The sequence below is a fragment of the Sciurus carolinensis genome, chromosome 11, assembly GCF_902686445.1.
Source record: "Sciurus carolinensis chromosome 11, mSciCar1.2, whole genome shotgun sequence".
Lineage (NCBI taxonomy): Eukaryota > Metazoa > Chordata > Mammalia > Rodentia > Sciuridae > Sciurus > Sciurus carolinensis.
In genome coordinates, this window is record NC_062223.1 from 81,103,201 (window position 1) to 81,127,710 (window position 24,510).

Sequence of the window (24,510 nt, forward strand, 5' to 3'; positions counted from 1 at the left end):
AATGAGAATTCTTGGCCTTCACTGGTGGTGGGGATTGAAGTGAAGGGACTTGTGGATGGCAGAGGCTGGTTGAGGTGGTAATGAACCTGCTTAGCAGCCCACTAAAGCAGAGGCGAAAGCTTCCCTTCATCCCATGGTCTCTTCAGTGAGAAAGCAGCCAACCCTGGGGTCAGAGCTGGCTGGGGGTTAGGGACAGAGCTGGACTTCATTCAGGAGGGGGAGGAGGGGAAGGAAGCAAGGAGGAGAGGCGGGGGCAGGGATGTCTTGGAGCAGATCCATGATCCAGGGAGGAAAACATAAAGAAAATTCATATCCTTCATATCCCAATTCTCTGAACTTGATGGGATTCTGTCTGACTTCCTCCCCCGCCTATTGGCCTGGTGTGTGTGGATGTAGGGGGGGAGGGGACGCTTCAGATTTCATGAAATCCATTTTAATCACTCTCTGCAATCCACAACACTCTGTAATTACAAGTCTCTTATGCTCAAGTATAAAAAAACTCACCGAGAAAGCAACATTAAGCTTGCAAGCGGAAACATGAAAATTCATGAAACGCACAATTAAGGATCCAATGACAATGTTAACTCTCTCCTTTGCCAGCACAGGCACTGGGGATTACCAACAAAACAGGCAAATCTAAACCCTGAGGCATCTGCCTCCCACACCAGGAACCCTGGCCCCGTCTTGCCACCTCTCTGGTGGGTTCCCATTTTCTGCCCAGCAGGCAGTGCCAGAGCCCTAGGGGAGGAATGAACGGACCTGGCCTTAGAGTGGGGGACAGAAAGAGCTGTGTGTGAGAAATGCCCTGATGCTTGCTGTCACCTGCAGAACACCTGAAAGACATGGCCAGACCCTGAGGTTCTTTCCCATGAGTCAAGGGAATTTGAGAAGGTGTAGTGACTATGGTCAGTCTCCTGGCACAGTGGCTTCAGTTCCCAAACTGCCCCTCCACTTCCGCTTCCCCTGTTCCATGGCGCTAGCTCCGCCTCCTTTCAGTCCCTTGCCACCAACCATGCACCCACCTGGCACTCTATAAACTCGTGTCCACACTGATCTCCCTAGACATGCATTTAAAAAGTCCTCTTCCTCCTCTTGCGACCTCACATGAACAAAGCAGGATGCAAAGTTGTTGCTGAAGTACCCTCTTAACTACATGACAGAGAAAAAAATAAACTCAGAAAGATGAAGGAAATTAACCAAATGCTCACAGACTCCTTTGGGATCGGTTGCCTACAGGGCAAGAGGCAGTAGGAGGAGATTAAGAGAGTTTTCTACCTCACTGTACTCATGCATAGTTTTTCACAATGATTATGACCTACAGTTGGGAAACAATGAAATAAACTTTAAATGTCACCTCTGTTCAAATGTTACTTCTGTGGTGTCTAATTTTCTACATGACAAAATATAAATCCAGTGCCTGGGATCGACAGCCTTCGAAAGCCTGCTCATCAGCAGGGCTGGCTGCAGCCTGGGTGTCCCGTGAAGTCTGTTTCACAGGGTCAGTGCCCAGAAGTCAACGTGCTTCTGCTCTGCAGTGGCCGTTTTGAGATTTTTAATAATTTTTGAACAAGGGGTGACATTTTTATTTTGCATGGTATCCTTCAGTTCATGTAACTGGTCCTGTCATTCAGTGTTTTTATCCAGAAGCAGTTCAATTATTCAGAACAGAGAGATGTGGACACCCTTTGAACTGCCGTGTTGAGGATAATTAGAAGCCAGGCCACGTGGCCAGCACCGGGATGAGGGGCATTCAACCTGGGGACGTGAAAGGGTAGGAGATATTTAGCAAGCGGTTCTTGAGCATCTTGACCCCTCTTCTAGGCTCTAGGAACAGAGCTGTGAACAGAGCAGGTCTAGTCTGCCCCCACTCTATCTCACTTAAGTGCTGGTGGAGGAAGATGGAAAAGAAACAAGTATTTTTGCTGGTTAGTGCTACGAAGAAAAATGCAACAGGACAGAGAAGGTGGGGGGTGCTGGGGGGGGTGTGCTCACTGTTTGATTTAGGACCCGAAATGCAGTCAATCAGCACTTGTATGACAGAAACACAGATGTTGACACATACATAGAAAATCATAGTAAGCTGCGAGGTTTGCCATGGTAGAGGCTCAGTGGGAGCAGAAAGGGGAAGCCACCTGCCTAGTCAAGGGCGGGCAGAGGAGGGGCTGGAAAGGGGCTGGAATTTAGTCAACCTTGAATCATTTCTCTTTATCATTTCCTTAACTCTCCAATCAGCAGAAACCACATCCTATTGACTATACCTCAGTAATTTTCCTTCCATTTTCACTACCTGGGACCAGATCAGACCTTCATTTCCTCCTGATCATTGCAATAAACTCCATCTGTTCTTTTCTTCTCATGCTACACTCCCTCCTGGGTGACCACATGGGCACTCTTGAGACTTCACCCTTAATCTTGGTCTCTAGTCCTGGCCTCTTTTAAAAATTCCAGACCTGAATATTCAATTGGTTTTCTTCCTAAGGATGCAGAGGATCTGAAAGAGGGAAGGTATAGCTTTGTGCTTCTCCACGCTGGCCTCAGATGCTTCTCTTATTTGGATCGTTCAAGGTGTCTGTCCAGGACACCAGAACCCTATGAGCAAGGCAAGGAAAATGAGGCAGAGATGGAAGAAGAGGGCTGCAGAGGCCTCCAGTGGCAAGCAGGGTTTTGCTCTCTGTGGTACCACCCAGACACCCACCTCAGAGGCCAAGCTGCCTGCCTACAATGTCCTGCTGTGTTATCTCTAGGGCCTGCTCTGACCCCAAGACTCTGGGTCTTCACTCTGATGAGGTCCTGGAGGGGCAGACAGGACAGGAAGAGTCTGGGGAAATTTTCTCCACCCTGGGGTCAGCACAATAGTTTGGCTTTTCCAGAAACCTGAACTCATCAGCCTCCCAGTGCTAACAGGACCTGAAGATACTTGGAAAGTTCTCTTGAGATTGAAGCACAAGGCAGAATTTCAGAATGTAATTGATGCCAAACTGTCTGTGGTAGTATTACTAAACTTTCTACATGGGAAGTCAAATTGTCCTCAGGAACTTGTGGTGGGTATGTCAAATCACAAGTGGCATTCCACACTTATTCTGGGGCACAGGAAGAAGAGGGCTGAACATTTGTTATGTACACCCCCAATTAATTATGCCCACTTTACAGATGAAGAAACTGAGACCCTGAAATTCTAGGTAGATTGCTCACTCTTACAAAGCCAGTGAGTATCAGAGCTGGAAATCAAATTCAGGACTTTGGCAGCGTGGTGCTTATTTAACCACTGACAGATACTGAATAGAGGGTGTTGCCATAGAGAAAAAAGAGTGATGAGCTTTTGTGTAAGTCAAGTTGATGTTTAACATAATACCCATGACAGTGCTGTGAAATACTATCGCAACCATACAGATGGGAAGGATTATTCTCGAAAATGCTCTCTCCCAAATGAATCTTTATAATCAGGGTTTTATGTTAAATGCACTAGGTGAGAGCTACTTTTTAAAGAACTCCTCCTGTAAAGCAAGTAAATGATTTTGTTTTTGAAAATGCATAATCAAGCCTGATTTACTTAAGACATAGTAAATCTCCTGAAGTCAGAAACATATTATCTGGGACCAGGTAGACCTTTGTTTCCATTAGGGATCAACACAGCCAAGTTGTCTTAGACAGAAGTTACCTGGCCTCAATCTTCGTTAAGTGCAAAGCGGAGATGGTCATCTCTACCTCCAAAGATTTTTTAAGGAAAAATGGAAGAGATGGGCATAATGTGCTTCGTGTGGACCCCGCATATGGTAGTACAAAATTTATTTATTTTTTATTCTTGGGGAGAATCCAATTTGCTATGCAGTTCAGCTATTCCAGCTGCCTATCTCATTATGACCACCACTATCATCATCATCATCATCATCATCATCATCAACATTATCATTTTTATTCAGCTATCTGAGTGAGCTATTCAATTTGCAATGATGATGATGTTGATAACACAGATATTCATTTGCTATCTGATTTAATTCTTGCATTGTAACAAAACCCTAACCCCAATGTTGACTTTGGCACTCACCACATCCCTGGGTCCAGACCACACTGTGCTCACGTGGTTTCCCCTTCGTCAGCTCTCTTTGTCTTGGAGCCAGGCACAAACTAGACATGCTGTGAAGGCAATTGCATTCCTTTGTACCCGAGGGGCATACATCTTTCCTGCTTGGCCTCAGGAGGCAGGTGGCTATTTTCAAGGCTGATTTGGAGCCCGTCTGGGGTCAGACAGCCGCAGTCTCTAGGAGAGGCTGACGTTTTGATGCTGTGAGCATGATTGGGCCTTGCCTCGTCACACAGTTAAGCAGACTGGACTGGAAGGGCTCTCTGGGGCTGGGCTCTGAGCACCAGCAGGTGATGATGGCCAGACAAGACTTTGGCTCAATCAAGGTTCCACTTCGCTTAAGGATTCTTGGGAAGAGTCTCAACCAAGTTTCCCACTGACTCAAATGATGCTCAAGACAACTGGCAAGTGTGGCTCTTCACACATTCTCTCTGGAGAGTGGCAGCCACTTTCCTCACCATCTGCAGGCCCAGAGCCACTTGGAAGGGTCAGAGGTCAACCCTGCTCTGCCTTGTCTTAGTTTTGAGATCTTAGGCAAGTCATCCAACCTCCTTAAACCTCAGTTTCTTCATCCACACAATAAGAACCAAGGGTAAATGAAGGTTAAATGGGAAAAGTTATTATTTACCAGACATTGTTTCCCCTTCCCCTTCCCTTCAGACTTATCTGTGCAGGTAAGAACATAGCAAAGAGAGCCCTGGGTGAGAAAGTGGTTATGAAAGAACTTGGTAGATGGTGGAGGTAAGGAAAAGGAATGCTTTGGTATGGGACTGTGCGTCAGACACTGTGCTAAGCCCTTTACAGTTTTATGCCAGACTCAGAATGACTCTGGAGGGAAGAAATACCAAATCCCCTTTTTAAAAAATTGAGGCAAAATACACACAACATAAAGTTTACCATTCTTAGCCATTTTCAAGGGTAGAGTTAACCGGCAAAAAGAAATTCACATTGTTGTGCCACCATCGTGGCCATTCCTCTACAGAACACTTGCAGCTTGCAAACGGAAACTGAACCTGTTAGACAAAGAAGCCCCCTTCCTTCTCCCTCCAGCCCCTGGTGACTGCTCCACTTCCTGCCTCGGGGAACTTGACCACACTAACTGCCTCACACAAATGGAATCACATAGTATGTGTCTTTTGTGACTGACTTATTTCGCTTACATAATGTCCTCAAGGTTATAGCATGTGTCAGAACTTATGTTTTTAAGGCTGAATAATATTCTGAGGCATAGATATACCACATTTTGTGTTTATCTATTCATCTGCCAGTGGACACTTGGGTTATTCTCATCTTTGCCGATTAGGAATAATGCTGCTCTGAACATGAATATGCAGATATCTCTTCAAGACCCCACTTTTGCTTCTTTTGGGTATAGACTCAGAAGTAGAATTGCTGGATCATATGGTAATTCTGTTTTTCTTTTCCTTTTTTTGCAGAATTGCCATACTGTTTTCCATAGCAGTTATACCATTTTACCTTATCCATTTTAGAAAAGACAAAATTGAGGTTCGAATGCTAAGCGGTATGCATGAGGTCACACATCTTAGGAAGTAGCAGTCAGATAACATTCTGGGTCAATGTGTCCAATTGAGTCACATTTCCCAAAGTCAGGGCTCAGCCAGGCAGCAGAATCACACATCACACTCCTTAACTGTATAGATTTTTGGACCTCCAGGTCCAGAGACATAGAATCATTAGGAAAGTGGCCCATGAGTTTGCATTTTTTAAAGCAACTAAAACCAACAAGCAAAGGAACCAATCAACCCCTGTGGGTTTCTGGTGGGTGTCTAGGTTTGGTAATTATTATTTATGATTGTGATAACATCGTCATGTTTCTCCTAGTTGTTATCCAAATCACTGTCATTACCAGTCCATACCAGATCAGCTTGTGACTCGCAAACATCTGGAAGCAGTGGGAAGGTGAGGGTTACCCAGGAAGTCTCCACACTGCATGCACTCTCCAGCAACTGCTGGCTTTCACAGGGTGACACATTCAGTATTCTAATCAACAAGGCATCAGCCAGGCGCCTGCCCAGACCTTTCTTAGATTCCTGACTAACACTCATTAAGCAGCCCAAGTCAATGCGTTCCTGAGTAAGTGTGCATACAGGCAGGCTGTTGGCATTTCAACCTCATTAGCGAGTTGAAGCCCTAAGAGGCAATAGCCACAGCAGCCCCTTGCCCTGTGGGGCAAGATTCTTCACACCCTGACGCTGGCTGTGCACCCCTCTGCCATTTCCCACCCATCCTCACCAGATCTGCATCCCCCCCTGGGCTTGGAGGAAGGCACAGAACTTCCAAGGCAGTGGCTCCAAATGGCTGGATAACCAGCTCAGGTAACTAGGCTGCCTGTATCCCAGAACCGACTTTGAATTATCTACCTCAGCCTGACATGCTCAGTTGGCACCAGGCCACAAACACACTCCCTGAGTCCAACTGTCTGGGTCCCCTCCCCCATCAATACCCTTGATAAAAGCCAGACGAGGCTTTGGGGCCTTGGGAAAGAAGCATCATAGGCAAGCTTCCCAGCACAAAGCCCTCATTGTTGGGGGAGGAAGGCATGGGAGAGGCAAGGGACTACTTATCTATTGTCAAGGATGGACAGCTGAAAGGACTGCAGTGAAAAATGACCTTATAAACTAACAGATGGGGGAATATGCAAAATATGTAAGTAGGACCATCTCCTTCCCTGCAACAGAAATAGCTGGGGCCCTTTCTGAAAATGCTCTCTCACACACATTAACACATACACACAACTTCTTATTTTGCTTAAACTTTATCAAGAAACAAATGTAAAACACACTTACCCATCCATCCGTCCATCCATGCATGTTTATTCAAACATTAATTTAATGCCTACCATAGGTGATAACTATGCTGGAAGAAACAATAATGTAGCTCGGAGGTTTCTAACTGGGGAACAGATCGTTGCTGGCAGGATTTGGGAACCTGTTCGTTGTCTCACCAAATGTTGTCTATACATGAGTCAATGTCTTGCACAACCTAGGGGCTATTAATGATGAGCACACAATGATTAAAACATTATGGAATCCATAGCAGTTTTCTGTCATTGTATATTTTCTCAACCAATGAAAGTAAAAAGAATAAGTGCTAACCACTAGGAGGTTTGGGACATGCTCTAATAGTGCAGAATCACATTGTATGGTTTCATGAATGGAGATGACAATAACTGAAATCATCACCATAGTTACTAACTACATGACTTGCTATGTGTTGGGCATTACTCTAAATGCATTACTTGCCAATCTTCAAACAAATCCAGGAGAGAGTCATTACTATTACACCATTTTGCAGATGAGAAAACCGTTGCGTGGAGAGCTTATGCAGCTTGCTCAAGGTCATACATTAGTAATGGCAGAACTCAGCTGTAAACTGAGGAAGGATGGCTCCGGAGTTAGTGCTTTCGACTCTCCCTGTGTCATAGGCATGATTATGTTGTCCAAAACACTCTCATCTTAAAGATGGGGAGCCTGAGACTTAGAGAGGTCATGTGACATGCCCAGCATCACACGGTGAGTTCTTGAGGGAGCTGGGGTAGGAATTTAGCTTTCCTATCTTCCAGTCTAGTTTCACTTTTATTTAAGTAAGCCAGACATCATCACAAGTAGAAGTGAAAATAACCTGGGCTTAGGGACAAAAGAAAGGAAGAGGACTTTGGAGCTTAAAGTAAGATAAAAGCTGCCTTCCTGTAGATTCTGGGGCCCAGTTATCTTGCCATGGGATGCTACTTTGCCTAGGATTTCCTTGGGAGAAATTCCTGACACATGGAAGGAAGACTCAGGCTGTACCGCAGGGATCAGGACTCAGGACCCCTAGCTCATAGAGCTTCGATTTAGGTACAAAAGACCATTCCGTGGAGCAGCCCCGTTCTTCCTGGCTGACACAGACTTCATTTCTCTCTAATTAGCATCTCACAGCCTTAGTGCCAGGAAACCCCAGGAATGAAGGCCCTGTTCCTCTGAGCAAGTGCTGTCCAATTAAACCCCAGTGATCTGTCTTTGGCCACTGCAGCCACGCCAGACTGAGAGGTTGGCTCAGGAACCACCGTTTGTTGGAAGACAGGTCTTTGGGAGGCAGCAGGTGTCCACGGAAAGAGTCTGGAGTCTAACAATCCTGGATAGGAATTCTGGATCTATTGGGCACTGACTGTGTGACCATGGATAAGTTTCCCAGCTACTCTGGGATCAGTTTCTGGATCTATAAACTGAGGATAACACCTTCCTTGTTTATAAGTGAACATATGTGAAGCATTTGGCACATTTTTGCTCTGAAAAAATGAGGGTATAAGAATAGATCAATGTTGTCCAAACCCTTTATCATAGAAGAATCACTTTTTATTTTTCATAAAGAAAATCTAAAGTAAAATTCCAATGACTAAGAGAGATAAAGGGTGGCTGCTGTGTGATTGTGGGGGGGGGGTCTGCCCATTTTTCCTTTTTCTTCCCACAGTGAGCCTTGGGGTTCTTCCAGGGATCACAGTTTGACCAAGTTATTGCTAATCCCCTTTCCACTGTAATTAAGAAAAAGAAAGAAAGGAAATAAGGAAGGAAGAAGGAAAGAAAAGAAAGAAGGAAGGAGGAAGAGAGCATACTCATGTCCATGGTTCGGGGCAGGAGACTGACTTTTGTCAGCACAGTTGCTAAGATGGACATGATTGCTACCCTCATGGGCTTACAGTCCAGTAGAGAAGTCAGAGTCTGGACAGCTAATTTGAAGATTGACAGGTGATTTTTAAAGGCATTTGTGTCTCCCATGGGAACACAACACAGGGGTTCTGATTTAGCTTAGTGGTTAGGAGGTTGGGGCTTAGAAGAAAAGGTGAAAGAAGACAGCTGCTTGCACTCTCAGGCAGTACAGAGAAGGGATTGGCCTCATGACATTTTGAGGTGTCACTAGGCCTTGGTGACTGATAGGCTATTGGGCCGTGATGATGAAGGGTGCTATCAAGGATGATACCTATGCTTCTACCCATAAACCAGATGGAGGCTGAAAGTAGTGGGGGGGTTTAAAGAACAAGCTTCCACTAGCTCCATTATCAGATCCAACAAGATCCCTCCTGTGCCCTGTGTCCCCTGCTCACACAACTGTCCACCATCCCTGCAGGGAGACCAGGGCAGGAGGGACTGATTCCCATCATGCCCCAGGGACAACATTAAGGTCAGGAGAACTCCACGCAGCCTACAAAAGCATCTGTAGGCAGAAGCATTTCTGGAAAGTGCAGCATCTGCTTGCAGTAAGTTAATAATAGATGTGTTGGAGTCCCTTGGAGGTATTTACCCAGCCAGTGTGGCTGAGCACAAAGAATGGGGAATGGAACCAGAACTTTCCTCCGATAGCCCTGGCTACCAAAATGAAGAAACATCATCCAGGTTCTTCCTAAAGCTTAGGGGGAGACAATGGGCAGGTTGCTGTGCTTGGGACCCAGGCAAAGGTCCCCAAGGCAGTCATTGGAAGGAGCCAGGACAAGACAGGCTATGCTTCCCCAGAGATCACCTCTGGCCAGGCCCTTTCTCAGACACAGAAACACATTCCATCCTGGATGTCCTGCACAAAAAGGATAAGATGACTTTTCCGAGAAGCCAGCTGGGAAATAACAGAGGTGGAACCCACGCCCACACACTCGGGCTCATGCCTTTGACCACACTGCTCTTGCTGCTTCTTGTTGCCTTTTCCTAAACTGTTAAGATGGAGGGGGGGATCAAGAAAGAAAGAAAGAAGACGACGACCCTCTGTGAGACCGCCAGACGTACACTGCAGTGTCACTGGCACATGCATCCTCTGTCTCCAGCCTCTGCCAAGAGCTCTTCTCACCAGGCACACAAACCGCCATTCCTCCAATTATCAGCCATCACCTGGGAACTTACAGTGGCCAGACCCTGTGCCTGGGCTCCGACTGGGCCTTGTGTAGTGTGAACACAATGTCGCTCCTTGGGGAAGCTCTGTCCTCTCTTCTTCCTTAGAGCTCCAAATCAGTCTCCGGCCTTTCTCCAGGACAGAATTTCCCAACTGAAGAACAGAGGGAGCTGAATGACAGGCAAAAGGGGGTTCTGGGGCAAGTAAGTTTGGGAAGCATTAGAATCTTCACCGCAGACCTGCTGAGAACCTTTAGTGTGCTGGTGGCACTGAGGTCTACCAAGAGGGATTCAGTGTGCGGTGCTTCTCAGAACACTTAATGAGGAAATCCTCCCACTTAAAAAATAGTTTTGTAGGCTTGATGTATCACAGAACACAGTTGGAGACATTCTGTCCTAGAATAATAACTACTATGTCCAATCTGTTTTGGGTTCTGCCGGTCGGCCCATTGGCAGGACTGTGAGGCTCGGGACTCCCTTACTCATTCTCTAGCTCCTACCTTCAGCCAGGCCTCAGTCAGAATGGGCCTCTGAAGGTTTCCTCCAAAGATGGCATAAGCAAATGCCATAAAACAGAGTTCTAGGACTGCACCAACATTCATAGCAGCATCTGCCTGCATCTCTTATTCTGTCTCCAAGGCGACAGGCATTTCCTGCCTCTCTGAGTCTTAGGCAAGTGTTCCCCCTCGCCTGGACACTCCTTGTTGGGGGACGGAGGTCCTTAGTTTGCTCTGCCCACCTCTGCTGCACCCGTCCTCACCTCTCCCCATTTCCTCTCTCCACTTTAACTCCTGGACTGCAGGCAGTTTCAGGAAGGTGAACTGGTAGCCAGTCCTTAGTAGCCTTAGCTGTACACAGTTCCTTTCATTTATCCTTAATCAAGACTCTTGGCTTATGTGAAACTTCTTTGAAGCCCCCTTTGGTTCCCTACCCTTCCTGGGATGTTACATTCCAAATCTTTATTCTGCACCTGTGTAGGTAGGGATGTGACCTGAGTTAGGAGATCCCACGTATTTGTGATGTGGGTGACAGTCAGGACAGTGGCAAGCCACTAAAGTCATCTACCTCTCTACTAAAGATGGTCCCAGGCTCTGTGCAAGTCTCCAACTAAGCCACTTAAAATCTGTGCCACACATGAAGAACTGACCAATGTTTGAGGAGATAAACATGTTTCGCCTGATTTAAGCATAATGTGATTATAGTTATGTATCAAACATTCAAACATTACATGGCACCCTGCTAATATGTACAACTTTTATACTTCTGTATATCAGTAAAAAAGATCAATAAAATCTGCACCACCATTCCCTCTTCTGGAAAGCTCCACCTGACAGAGACAGGGCTGCATCTTGCCTTGCTTTTGAGCCCTGGGAGCCCGGAGGCCCTCTGACCCCACAGAAGAGCCTGGCTGAATGGACTTACGATTCTGTAACAAAGCAAAGCACAAAACCAGCACGGAAACATACGTTGCTGGATCTTAGTCTCCCAATGTGTTTTCTTCACAGTATTCCAACTTCTAAAACCATCACACAGCGTTGGCATGACAGGCCTTCCACACAAATGGAAAAGCGATTGGCGCAATGGTGTTTCCAGAGCTCCCAGGGAAGCAGACTGAGACAGAAGAGGCAGGAAGGAGGAGGGAGGGAATGGGGGCGGCTGGGGCCAGACCGCTGTGGAGGTAGCTGGGCTTCTGATTCTGCGGATGGAAAAACCATTGTCCCCTTATATGGGGCTGCCTCCCAAAGATCAAGGTGCCAACCAGAGCCTACCCATCCGAAGGCACCATTTTGCTCTTCCTCACCAGTGGTGAGACCTGCAGAACGATCATCAGCAGCAGGACACCTAGAATCTTCTCCCTAGCTCTGTGCTTCTCTTAGCTCTGCTCCTAATTCCCTCTTCTCTAGGTCTCAGATTCCTCTCCTGAAAAGCGGAGAGTAGGGTCAAGTCAGTGGCTCTCATTTTCTTCCCATGACGCAGCCAGAAGTGCACTGGCCATCTCAGCACAAACACTCAGAGTTAGGAGACAGGTAACCCAGGTTTTGCTTAACAAGGCGAAACTTACGACTGGCTATATTTTCTCCTCCATTATATTGATTTATAAACTTTTATTGAAGTATAACACATATAGAGTAGAGGGTACCTTTCATAATTGAACAGCTTGATGTATTTTCACAAATTGAAAACACCCACGTAACCAGCCCCCAGATCAAAAGACAGAACAATCCCAGTACCTTGGAAACCCTTTCTGCTCCTTCTGCCACACCAGGTCTGCCCTTAAGGGTAACGACTACCAGGAATTCTCACAACATATATTTGTTTTTTCTGTTTTTGTTCTTCATCAAATGTAGTCATAAAGTTTCTTTGTGCCTGGATTTTCATTCATCTTTGTGCTTCTGAGGGTCATCAGTGTGGCTGATGTGAATACGCTATACTTTTTAATCCATTCAGCTGCTCATGGCCAAGTGCTCCAATGCATATCTCATAGGTAAAATATCATGGAGTGGAACTGCTTGTGTGCACATGTTCAGCTGTAGTTGATATGGCCAGTTTTTCAAAGTCATTACACCAAATTCCATCTCACCCAGCAGTGAGTGAGGGTTCCAGTGGTTTAATGTCTTTGCCAACAGTAGGTAAAGGCTATCTTATTTGTTGCAGCCTTTCTGATGGGTGCATAGAGGCATTTCACTGTAGTTTTAATTTGTGATTCCCTAGAGAGTAATGGTCTTGTATGCTTTTGGCTATTTGAATATCTTCTTTTGTAAAGTATCTGAGTCTTTTGCTCATTTTCCTATGAGGATGTCTGTCTTGTAAGAGTTTCTTCTTTTTTAGCTCCTACATAGATTTTTAGATAAGAAATCTCTGTTGAATACAATGCAAATAGCTTTGACCACTCTATGGGTTACTGTGTTTCACTTTACTAAATAACGATCTTGAATCGCCAAATTAATTTCATGACCTGCAAATGGATCCTAACCCATAGTTTGAAAAACACTGCAATACACAACTGAGCAGTCTTTTTTAGGTCTGGACACCCCTGAATGGGGTATCATTTCTGGCCAGTGGCATCACAGCCAGATACCTCTGTTTCCATAGTCAGTAACTATCTGGAGAACAAAGCCCATGTTAGTTGTATTTAATTAAACAAAAACAAAAACAAAAACAAAAAAACAAAAACTTGTTGTGCACCTTAAGTGACAGCAGTTTCCAATTCTCTTGGATTTAAAATTTGCTAGACTCACAGCCCAGACTGAAAGAGGGGACTTAGAAGGATGACTGAGGTTTGGAGTCCCTCTGAAATGAACCCTTTCAGCAGAGCCAGAGTTGTGTTTGCCAACGTGGGCTCTCCATCCACCTGGGTACCTGGGTCTTCAGGGACATGGTCTTGAGGAAGCAAGGTACTTTCAGTGTATCTTGGTAAAAAGACTTATCCAACAGGTTAAGATGATATTCCCTAAATTCAGGCAAAAGCCCATTAGCCATGGGAGAAGGCTATCCCATGTCCTGGGCACTTTCTTAATGTGAAGGGTATAATCCATGCAGAGTCCTCCCATCACTTTAGAGTAGCCTTCTTCATAGACTATAAACCTCAGGAAGGCAGGAACTGTGGCACTCTTTTTAAACAGGGTGACCAAAGTCACACAGCTAAGTTAGTGTGCCCAATTTATCATAGAGTCAGATTAACTGGTTCGATGGCCTGTGTAATTCTTGTGTAATACTGCTTACAGGCAGTTAGGCACTGTGTAAAGAGTGATCATATCCAAAACAATGGAGGTTTTCACATACACATACACATGTGTGTACATACACATGCTTAAATACACATGTTCACAAACACAGACGGGTACCTACATGTAATGGTTAATTTGAATTGTCAACTTGATTGGATTAAGAGATGCCCTCGATTAAGAGCTTCTGGGTGTGTCCATGAGGGTGTGTCTAGGAATGACTGGAATGTGGGATAGTGAACTCAGGTGGAGCCCCTCCCTAAGCATGGGGAGCGCCACCCAATAGGATGGGGAATGGCAGAAAAGTTGGAAGAACAAGGACACAGATGCACATGCAAGCTCAACTCTTCTTGAACAGGTTCTTGATTGCCGCTTCAATCACCTGAGGATATCTGACTCTTGCTTCTTCACTTTTCCAAAGCGGACTCTGCCAGTGATTCTCCAGGTAGTTTCCAGAAGCCTTGGTCTCGGACTGGGATAGCACTGTTGATCCTTCTTGTTCTGGGGCTTCCGCCTCTTGGACGCCCAGTTGGTTCTTCCAGCTCTCTAGCCTGCAGACAGTCATTGTGGACTATCCAGCTTCTGGTCGTGTAAGCCAATCTAACAAATCTGTTTTTTATGATCATACTTCCTGTTGATTCTGTTCTTCTAGAGAACCCTGACTAATACACTGCACAATCCTGCCCACCCCGCCCCCCACTGCCACCACACACACACATGCACTGATGTTTTACTCAGAATTTTGTAGGTTGAAGTCAATTAGTTCATTATACACTTAATTTCTGTGTTTGGGCCTCTCTCCTGATTTCCAAAGCATTGAAACAGTACATAATACACAAATAACACAATAGCCCATCAAGTTGTGGGGCATTTTAGATTCACAATCAATTGCTTATCTGATGCTCTCAACCAGCCTTCTGAACATATACCAATATGTGATGAATCCACAAGGTCCCCCAGCCTAGTGGTCCAGGACCCTCATTCCAGGGAAAATGGTCCTCAATGTCCGGGTCTGGAGCTGTGACAGTGCGAGCTCCTGGCAGCATTTATGCAGCTCTGCAGACCCACTCTGAAAGTCTCCCCTTAACTATATATTTCCATAGCAACCAATCCCTCCTTGTCAGATTCTGAGAAGTAGAGCTTTAACCTCATGAACTTTCTGGGGTAGGGCTTACGTCTGGATGAGAGTTTATGAGATGTGGACATTTCTCCCCTATCCCTAATAAGTATGCCACATCTTTAGCTTTTCTCTTCTTATTAGAGCTGCTACCACCTCTTGTCTCTCTTCTGGCTAAAGGTAAATAGTTCTATCTTTATAATCACATAAGGGATTGCTATTTACTGAGCATTTCCTACGAACTAGGTACTAGATGCTATAAGTACTTATCCCAGTGCATCTCCTTACTGATCCTTTGTGCATTAACATCCGTAGTTCATAAGTAAAGAAAGAGATGCTCAGCAATGTGAAGTGACAGTGTACGGATACACAGTCAGCAAGTGTAGAGCTGGGATTGGACCTAGGTCCCCCTGATCCCCAAGTCCTGGCTCACTTCAGTGCCTGGGACAGTGAGAAACAGCAACTTCCTTACTGTGTCAACGAAACCATCCTCTGGAGGTTCGAGGCAGCTTAGGGATCATCTCCTCCTACCTTCCTTGTTTGCTCTGAGCTCAGAATAACACAATGACTTTCCTGAGGGCATAGTGACCATGGGAGCAGGGGCTGGAACCCAGGTCTGCTTCCAGGTTTTACCTGCCTCACATTCTCGTGAATCTACAGGGGCAAATGTCACTGGCTGTGCTTGGGCTGTGTTCTGGGCTGGCACCTCTTTTTTAGGAGACATCTGCTGGATTGGAAAGGTGAGCAGGGCAAGAGCTGCTCTTGAAGTTCAGCTGTGAAGAGTTACTAGAAGAACAGGAACAAGAAAAGATCTCAAGGATGGACATGCTCTGGATGCCCAAGCATTTTTAGAACTATCTGATAGAGAAGAAAGAGGCATGGCAAGATGTGAGGAGGAGAAGATTTTAAACCAGATGCTGAAGAGCTCTTTAAAAATCCTAAATGTGGGGAGATACCAACTTCACCATCAGTCCCGGGAGCTTTCTAAGAACAGCTCAGGGGTCCACAGGGATACTGGTCTCGCTCTCCAGCTCCCAGGAGGGAATGGTCCACATCTCTAAGACCCTTTCATCTTTAAAATTCCATGAGGCTTTGAAATGTATTAAAATAATTAGAGCAGTAATTCTGTACTCTTTGCTCATTGTTCTTATTTAAAAAAACCCTTTATTATAAAATAAATGGAGATAAAGTCTACCTATTAGTGCATATTTAAGAGGTAGAGGAAAAAAAGCACCCATAACATTAACTTAAATCATGAATACTCTCTGAAGTGTAAAAAAAAAAATCAACTCACTTTTCTTTAAATCTTCTTAAAAGGGTCTAAGAATAGTCCTTCAAATAATCCTTGAAGTATGCAATTTTAATTTGGACACATGGTAATTTCAGTCTACCTGTTGGAAGAGACAAGAGAGAAATCAGTCATTTTTTTGACGAGGATGCTGATCTGACAAGCCGCAGAGAAGATTCAGGCAGCTTGGGGGTGGGGCAGGGTGGGGGCGGGCAGGGAGAGCTGCAGCTGAGCTTCGCCCCAGGTTGAAGGCTGGATTTTGAACTCAGAAGGAAGAGGCAAAGCAGGTTGCAACCAGCACAGTGCCTGGCACAAAGCAAATGCTCACTACAGAGTTAATAAGTGAAAGGATGCATGAACGGGTGTAAGTTTTAACATCGACCTTTGAGGCAGAAGGTACCTGCAGGCTCAGCTCCTCAACTCTTAGGGAGAAATGGGGTTTCCAGGCACTGGGCACATCATGAAAAACAGTAGAGAGATTTGTACGTGGTGTCGGAAGTGGGTGAGGGCTGGAGCCAGCCCTCCCTATGCCCAAATCCTGCTTTCCTACTTCACAACTATGTAACTCTGGACCGGCTATCTTGTTCTTGAATTGGATACTTAGTCCTTTCAGTAATTTTCAGCCCTCTTCTTTTTCTAATATAAGCATTTAAGGACAAACATTCCCCTCTAAGTGTTACCTTGGCTATATTCCATAACTTTTTGTATTTTTTTTATCATTCATTTGTAAGTATTTGATAATTTCTAGTATCATTTCTTTTTGACCTAGTTACTAGTGTGAGTGTTTTGGCAACTACCTTTCAATAGGGGGTTTTCTCTAAATAAATAAATAAGTAAATAAACAAACACACTTTGTTTTTCTGTTATTGATTTCTGACTTAACTACATTGTGGTGAGAGAATGTGGTCATGTAGGAATGTGAGTTCTTGAATTTTATTGGGACATGTTTTATGGCCTAAGAGGTAGTTAATTTTCGTGAACACTTCATGTGTGTGTAGAACGTGCCTTCTCCGGTGTAGTCTCGGGCTGGATTCTTTAGACCTCCCTGCCCCTCCCTACCCCTCCCTTTCCTCATCTGTGAAAGGGGGTGTGAGCAATACACATTACCTCCCTCCTGCCACTTAACCTTGCACTTACTGACACAGAGGTTGTGCAATGCCTCCAGATATATCCCAAGATTGTAAAATTCCTACTGTTTTAAAAATACAATCATAGGAAGTAATTTCAGATAAAACCTTGGTAGGTGTGATTCCTGAACAGGGCTGGGGTGAGGTGCTGGTGGAGGTGTGTGCCAGAATGTCAGTCCTGAAGGGCAGGAGATGTTTATGTCTATCAAACAGACCATGGGTCTACAAAGGCGGAGAAATTCTGTACTAACCAAGGTCCGGTATTCTTCATCTGAAAAATAGCCCTTCCCATGACCTTGTCCCCTATCTCACCCCAAGTTCTTTTCCTCCTTCTTAGAGTTTTCCTGAAAGAGTTGTCTAGACCGCCACTTCCTCTTCTCCCACGCTCTTCACAAGTCCCTGTGGTGTGGCTTTCACCCCCAGAATGTTCTCTTCAGAATTATAATGATGTTGTCACTGCAAATTCCAGACACCACTTCTTAACCTGCAGTGACCTCTCTGGGTCACTTGCCAGCAGGGACCACTCTCCCCTCTGGAAACTCTCTTGCCTCAACGTCTATACCCTAGTCTCTTGACGCTTGTCCTTTTTCTTCAAGGACTTTCTCTACCTCATCTTTATATTCTGTGGTTTGAATGGACATTTCCATAATTTAATTAGCATTACATCAATAAAGTAATAACTCTAAACTATCATTTATTAAGTGCATACTAAGTGCATGCCAATTACTGTTAGACATAATTTTATTTTCCTTCATCGTCACAATAACTACCTGCAGTAGGCATTATTAATATTTCTGTTTCACAGATGAGAAAATAGAAGCTTAAAAGAGTTATATAATTTGCCCAGGATCACTCAGCTACTGTGTGGCAGAGCTGGGGTCCAAACGACAGTGCATTTAATTCAGAGCATGGGCGCTCAGCCATTGTGCTCCTCATGCTTCTTCCTAGATCCTGGCTTCTATGACACACCATTCTCCCCCAGTGCCATGCGCTTCCCGCTTCCATCTTGCTTCCCGCTTCCATCTTGCTTCCCGCTTCCATCTTGCTTTCCTCTGAGTGGCCTCTTTCCACGCTGTGTGTGGGAAGACTCTACTCATTGTTCAAGACTCAGTTCTGATGTCCCTCTTCCCATAAATCTCTCCACAAGCCCAGTCAGTGCTTCCTGGCTGTGGAAACTCTCTAAGATAACAAAACACCCATTCATCCCTCCAACCACACACCCATCTACCCACCCAAGAATCACGCAAATACCACAAAAGTTTGTTTATCCAGAAGTCTAGATACTAAAAGCATCTATGCAAAGGAATTGTTCCAAAGAATTTCTTTATGTTTAGTCTTTAAACAAGTATACCATACTACTGTTAAACTTGAAGAAAATTTGTTAGAAGTCATGGTGCTTGGGAACGGGCTGTGCTGTGCTTGGCATTTGTGAAAGTCTGATTGGTCAAGGACAGCCATCTATGTGATCTGGCCAGGAGTGTCTCCAAATTTACTAACCTAGGTCCCTTACCTAATCTCCACATCTGAAAATCCTATTTGCACATCGAGCCTGGTTTCAATGCTTCTGCATCCTTAAAAAATATTCTGATTCTCTATCAGGCAGAATTGAACCTGGAACTGTACCCCAAAAATATCTGTTATCTTGGCTGTCATGAAGTATTTCATCATTTGTGACTAGTACTGCAGTTCCAAAAGCACTTCGATACATTCACTGCAGGCTTTACCTCCTGCCAGTCTCTTTGGGCCTAGAAGTTGTGTCCAGTTCATCTTAGATGTCTTCAGAGGCAAGTCCAGTGCCAGACATACAGATGTCAATGAATGGCTGGTTGAAACTAGATGACATTGGCTTTGAAAGGGGAGGGGGCATCCAAAAGTCACTCAAATGAAAGCACCAGGCAGTGTATTATGCAAAGATTTTTAAAAGGGCGATAAATAAATATAGAATCCTTCCATTTTCTCTCTATCTTCCAAAAAGATGAGGATCAAAAAAGGGAACCATGTGTCTCCCCGAGCCTGCGGTTTCTAAAGTCCTCTGTTCCATGGCTCGCAGACAAGATGTGGTGGCCTGTGACACTCTCCAGAATGAGCTAGGGGTTTGGACCCATTCTAGTTTCCACAGTCCAGACATGAGAGCCGGAGCTTTGAAGATAGACCAGCCCTCAACGGCCTCCTTCTTAGAGGAGGGCCAGAGGTGCACATCTCCGTCCCAGGGCAAGAAGCGCTTTGCAGATGCTTGTTCCTGTCCCCTCCTAGCACTTGCAGATGAAGCCTCTAGGAAATCAAGTGCTTTCTGAATCACTAAAAATAAACTCCCAGGAACTTCATCTAGATATATCACGGCTGCAATTTACAGCGTCTAGAACTTCACATGGTATAATTAGCAAATGGATTACAATAATTTATTCTTGGTTTAAAAGCTCAAATGAACACGACCTTCCAGTGGGATGGGAAAATAAGGGACTGGGAGGCAGCCACGTTCCTCTTGCCTCTTCCAAGGCCCCAATTTTCAGGCTGGCTGGTGTCCATCTACTGATGTCCAGTGGACAGCCCACAGTGAAGGGACAATAACTCTGAGCTCTGGAATCCCTGGCAAATATGATATAGCCCCCAGCAGGGTCCATGTTCAGGCTTCCAGGGACCAGGACAATGTCTAAAATCACCCTATTGATGCTCAGGGAAACCCAAAAGTATTCACCATCAGCAAAAATAGAGCCACCCATCTTAAATTGATAAGAAGGAGGACAAAAGATGCCAAAGATGAATTCTGTGGAAGGGTTTGTTCCCTGTGAATACTGGATGCATCTTAGGATGATTTTCTACCACTTGACTCATCACAGGGAAAAGTTTGTTGTGATGTCTCTGAGCGGCAACATCAAAGGATGCTGCCAAAAGAGACAGCCATGCAACTAAAAGGGGACCAGACAGGAGTCAGAGAGGGCCTGTCTTCGGGTCTTGACTTGTTATGTGTGCCATGAGTAACAACCCCTCTAAGTCCCCTTTTAAAACATGTCCAGATGAGAAACTACTTTACAAGTTTGTTATGAGGATTAAATGGGAATAATGCATGAAAAGGGTGTTGAGCTTGGGAGACTCTGACTGATTGCATTTCCACAGTAGCTCTTTCTGTTGAGAACTTATCTGACCTATAGAATATTGCAGTGGGGGCCAGAGGCAGAGCAGCAGAAAACCTGGGAAGTGGTCCCAGTTTCCCTGCCACTGCTGGGAGAGGCAGACTTCCCAGCAGAGCAATCTGGGGCTAAGAAAGGGGATTTAGACTCTGGTAAAGAGTGAGAACTTGCCTCCCCTCCCCAAACAAGTCAATCATCCACCAAACACCCACTGACACGGAGCTTGAATGAAGGTGGCTGAAAGGGTGTGAGGTCAAGGTGATGCTTCTCCCAGCTGGAGAAAGGGCATGGCATTTTGTGCCAGGCACGGTGTTGGGCCTTCCCCATGCCATGCAAAGTTACCCCAGTCAAATCGTGCCATGGCTTACACTGCGCATGGGTCTCTAACCAGCCCCTCAGAAGAAAGACCTAGGTCCTCATCTTTACTCTTCCAGGTCTGAGTGATCTTAGATAAGTCACTCATTCTAGCAATTTCTGGCAGTTTCAGTATTCGGGTCTCTTACGCCAGAATGAGGATCTCAGGTTCGCCTGCCTCACCAGGTAGATTTTACAACCAAAAAAATGGATGCTGTGCTAAATACTGAAGGATTATGTCCCCTGCTATCCAAGCCCCTCAAGAGCCTTCCACTGATCTTAAATAAGCATTAAATTTCTACTTTGTTCCCTGCCAGCGTCACCAACCTCACCTCCCTGTCTGTCCCCCAAACCTGAGCACCATCTGCACCAGTCCTCTTTCATGTCATTCTGCTCAGGGAGCAAAGGTTGTTCCCTTTTCGGGAGGACCCCCTCCGGCTCCAGCTCTTGACTTAGAGTCACTTCCTGGGAAGGTTTTCTTGGCACCCCACACCAGGCCAGTTCCTCTACTGTCCTGTGCATTCTGCAGAGTCCTGTGATTTCATCCTTATTAAATGTTCAATGACCCCCTCCCTGGCTTGAATGTAAACCCTCTGGGGCAGGCCCACGCTTGTCCTCCAGGAGCCAAGGACAGTGAACACTCATCAGTTTTTGTTTTGTTCACTGTTCTAGACAGTGCATGGCACACAGTAGGGGCTTAGTCAATCCTTGTTGAATAAGGACACTTTGGTTCGGCCCATATCCCTCCTGCTTCCTGAGGTGGGTCCAGCGTGGCCCTCCTCAAGCTCTCCCTGTCCTTTCCCTGCTCCTGGGTCCTTCCTTGTGCTGTTTGCTACTGTGGCTTGGCCATTACCTAAGGGAGTAGCTTGTCTCCTCTGAGAGACCAGAGTAGTCCAGAGGAAGGCTGAAAGGAAACCAGAGCGGCAGAGGAAAGGAAAGAGCCTCAGTCTGGGAGAGGGGACACACAGGGCCTCTCATGGGGCCTGCTGGAGGCCCACTTGGGGATTTTGCCTCACAACCTCTGTCTGGGGGCAAAGCTTCTAGCCCTGAGTCCTGGCTTCTTGGGCTAAAAAATGCCATTCTCTCCCTCTCTCTCTTTTGGCATGAAACAAATGGTTAGCCATTAAGATGTAAAATGCAGCTGTCACAGTCCATAGAACAACAGACAGGTTAATATGGGTTCTTAAGAATGCCATTTCCTCATATTAACCCCAGAGCAATGCAACCTATCAAGATAGACTCTGAGTGCTCTGGAAACCCGCCGTTTTTCTCCTTTAATAATACTTGATGTTTAAATAATATTTGATGCTTGTTTCCAAATAGAGTCTGAGAGTCTGCCTTTTCTGCCTCTTCCCTCCTTCCTTCCTCCTTCCCTTCCTTCCTTCCTGCTTCCCTTTCTTCCTCTTGTCCCTTCCCCTCTTCCTTCCCTCTTTCCTTCCTCTTTCTCCCTCCTCTCCTTCCTCATTCCTACTCCAAGAATTTCTTGGTCTTCCTTTTCTCCCTGAAATCTGGGATAGATGCAGGCAGATGGGGATCTGGTTCATCTCTAGGGTCATGTCCTTGCCTCCTGACAGGGTTCTCTGACCACCTCCTTCCCCTTTCCATTCACTACCTCCCCACCCATCCAACCTACATGTCACCTACCACAGGACTAATTAAACTTAAACTTGCTTAAACTTTAAGCCTCGTTCTTCAGTTCTTCCCTGCGTGACTGTGTGGAGCATGAGATGAGCTTCATTCACATGGTGGGGAGTGTGAGCAGCTATGACCAGCCTTCCCAGCCAAAGCCAAGGGCGACTGCAGTCACTGTCCTGCACAGGCTCCAGAGGGAATGGCCTGGGACCTGGCTCCACCCAACTGGTAGTCTAGGGAAGTGACTTTAGAGGCTGTTCTTCTCCTCAGCATCCACGGAGCAGTCCTGTGTGTTAGAGGGGTACTTACTGGGTGCTCGTCAGCAGGGACAATTTGGCACTTGGCTCCCCTCTGGCTGCTGTTTATATCGTGTCTAGTGCAAGCCCAACTGAGGAGTCATGGGAGGGGACAGCTGAAGGGGAAAACCCTGGCATCACTAGAAATGACTTGCAGCTCTTTGCCTCTGAGGCCCTTGACTCCCCCTGAGCAGTCCTTCTTGTCCTTGAAGACTCAGTAGAAGGTCACCTCCTCCTGTAAGCCTTTTTACCCTCTGACTGGCTCAGGGCCCATCTTGTGAGCTTCCACAGGCCCTGTGCTTCCCTTCTGGCTCCACTCTCATCTTTGTGCAACAGTCCACGCGAGCAGCGTGTGCATGGTGTGCCTGCCTGAGAGGGGTGCTGGGGCGCAGAGAGGAAAGAGTCAATGCAAGAATTAATCCACTCTCATCGACTCTCTGCCTTGCTCCAGAAGGAATTTAAGGAAGCACAAAGATCAAATATGCCCCCAAGGAGCTTTGAGTCTGGTGCCATGGCAGACACATAAACTTTTTTTTTCAAGTATATAAGGGCTGAGATAATGTGCTCTGATTCGAGGGCTTGGGTGGGAGGGGAAGACCTTCTCTCTGGTCTCCCCTAGGACCAGGAAAGACGTGTGGGGATGCTCAGCAGATGTTTATTGAATGAACGAGATGGGTTGGAGGACCTGAACAGACAGTCCAGGGCATGTATTTCAGTGAGGGACACTGAAGGCAGTGAGGGGATAGGGAAGGCTGCCAGCTGGTGGCAGTGGAGAAGTGGACCCAGAACTTCACAGCGTGACCGGGATTTCTAAATCCATTCCATTGATTCAGGGGAGGGAGGCTGCACTCCTCTCTCGGCCTCAGTTGCCTCACCTGTACAAGGAGAGGGTTGAGCTGGGTGCAGTGGTGCATACCTTTCATCTCAGTGACTTGGGAGGCTATGGTGTAAGGATAGTGAGTTCTAAGCCAGCCTCAGCAATTTGGTGAGACCCTAAGAAACTTGTTAAGACCATGACTCAAAATAAAAATATAAAGGGCTGGAGATGTGGCACAGGGGTTAAGCACTCCAGGGTTCAATCCCCTACTACCAAAAAAAAAAAAAAAAAAGGAGAGGATTGAAGTAGATCATCACTGAGGGCTATCCCAGCAAAGGGAGTCCAAATTCTAGGGCTGTGATCACATCGCATGCATGTGATAAAGCCATGTCTGTCTTATTCTGATACAAATTCAAGAGGTTACTCTCAGACAGAAGCTCTTCATCCACTGATTCAACACACATGTGCTGCAGCCTGGGCCAGGCCTGAGGTCACCACCAGTCCCCATAGACCCAACTTCTCCCTGACCTGCTACCCTGGCTGCCCCCAACAACCAGCCCCACAACTTGGAGAAAGTTCCAACCCGTCACTCCCTTCTCCCTTGCTTTCTTTCTTTTATACCTTCATCCCACAAATGCTTTCTGAGTCCCTATGATGGACCTGCTCAGTACTCCATGTGCAGCAGCTATGGTGGTAAAGATGACCCAGGGTTTGCCTCCTGGTACTCAGCATGTCTTCAGCGTGCCTTGTCCATCTCTCCATGATTCTGCTCATGTTAAATCTGCCCGAACATCCTCTCTACTGTTTCCAAACTTCTGTTCCTTCCCAAGACCTTGCCCACAAATCCACAGCTACTTTCCCCTGCAAACTCTCCCCTGACCGACCCCCTCTGGGGCCCCATGATCCCCTGCTTCCTATTGCAATCCCACTATGTCATTTTGGTGGATTTTGTCTCTTGGCTCTCCTACTGTGAATTCCAGAAAGTCCAGGGCAGAGTATTTTCTTCATTGCAGCCAGTGGGCGACCCAGCAAGTACTTAGGAGACCGTGGCTGAATCAGACTGCCAGCAAAT

The 24,510-nt window shown here is 46.0% G+C and overlaps 1 protein-coding gene across 2 annotated transcripts in view; it reads right to left on the minus strand.

The window, feature by feature from the left end:
- Positions 1 to 24,510, minus strand: part of Tenm4 (teneurin transmembrane protein 4) — a 712,052-nt gene that overhangs the window by 415,919 nt on the left and 271,623 nt on the right. For both annotated transcript variants that reach the window (XM_047517532.1, XM_047517531.1), the window contains exon 4: positions 16,091 to 16,187. The gene's annotated coding sequence lies outside the window, so the exon portion shown is untranslated. The remainder of the gene's footprint in view (positions 1 to 16,090; positions 16,188 to 24,510) is intronic.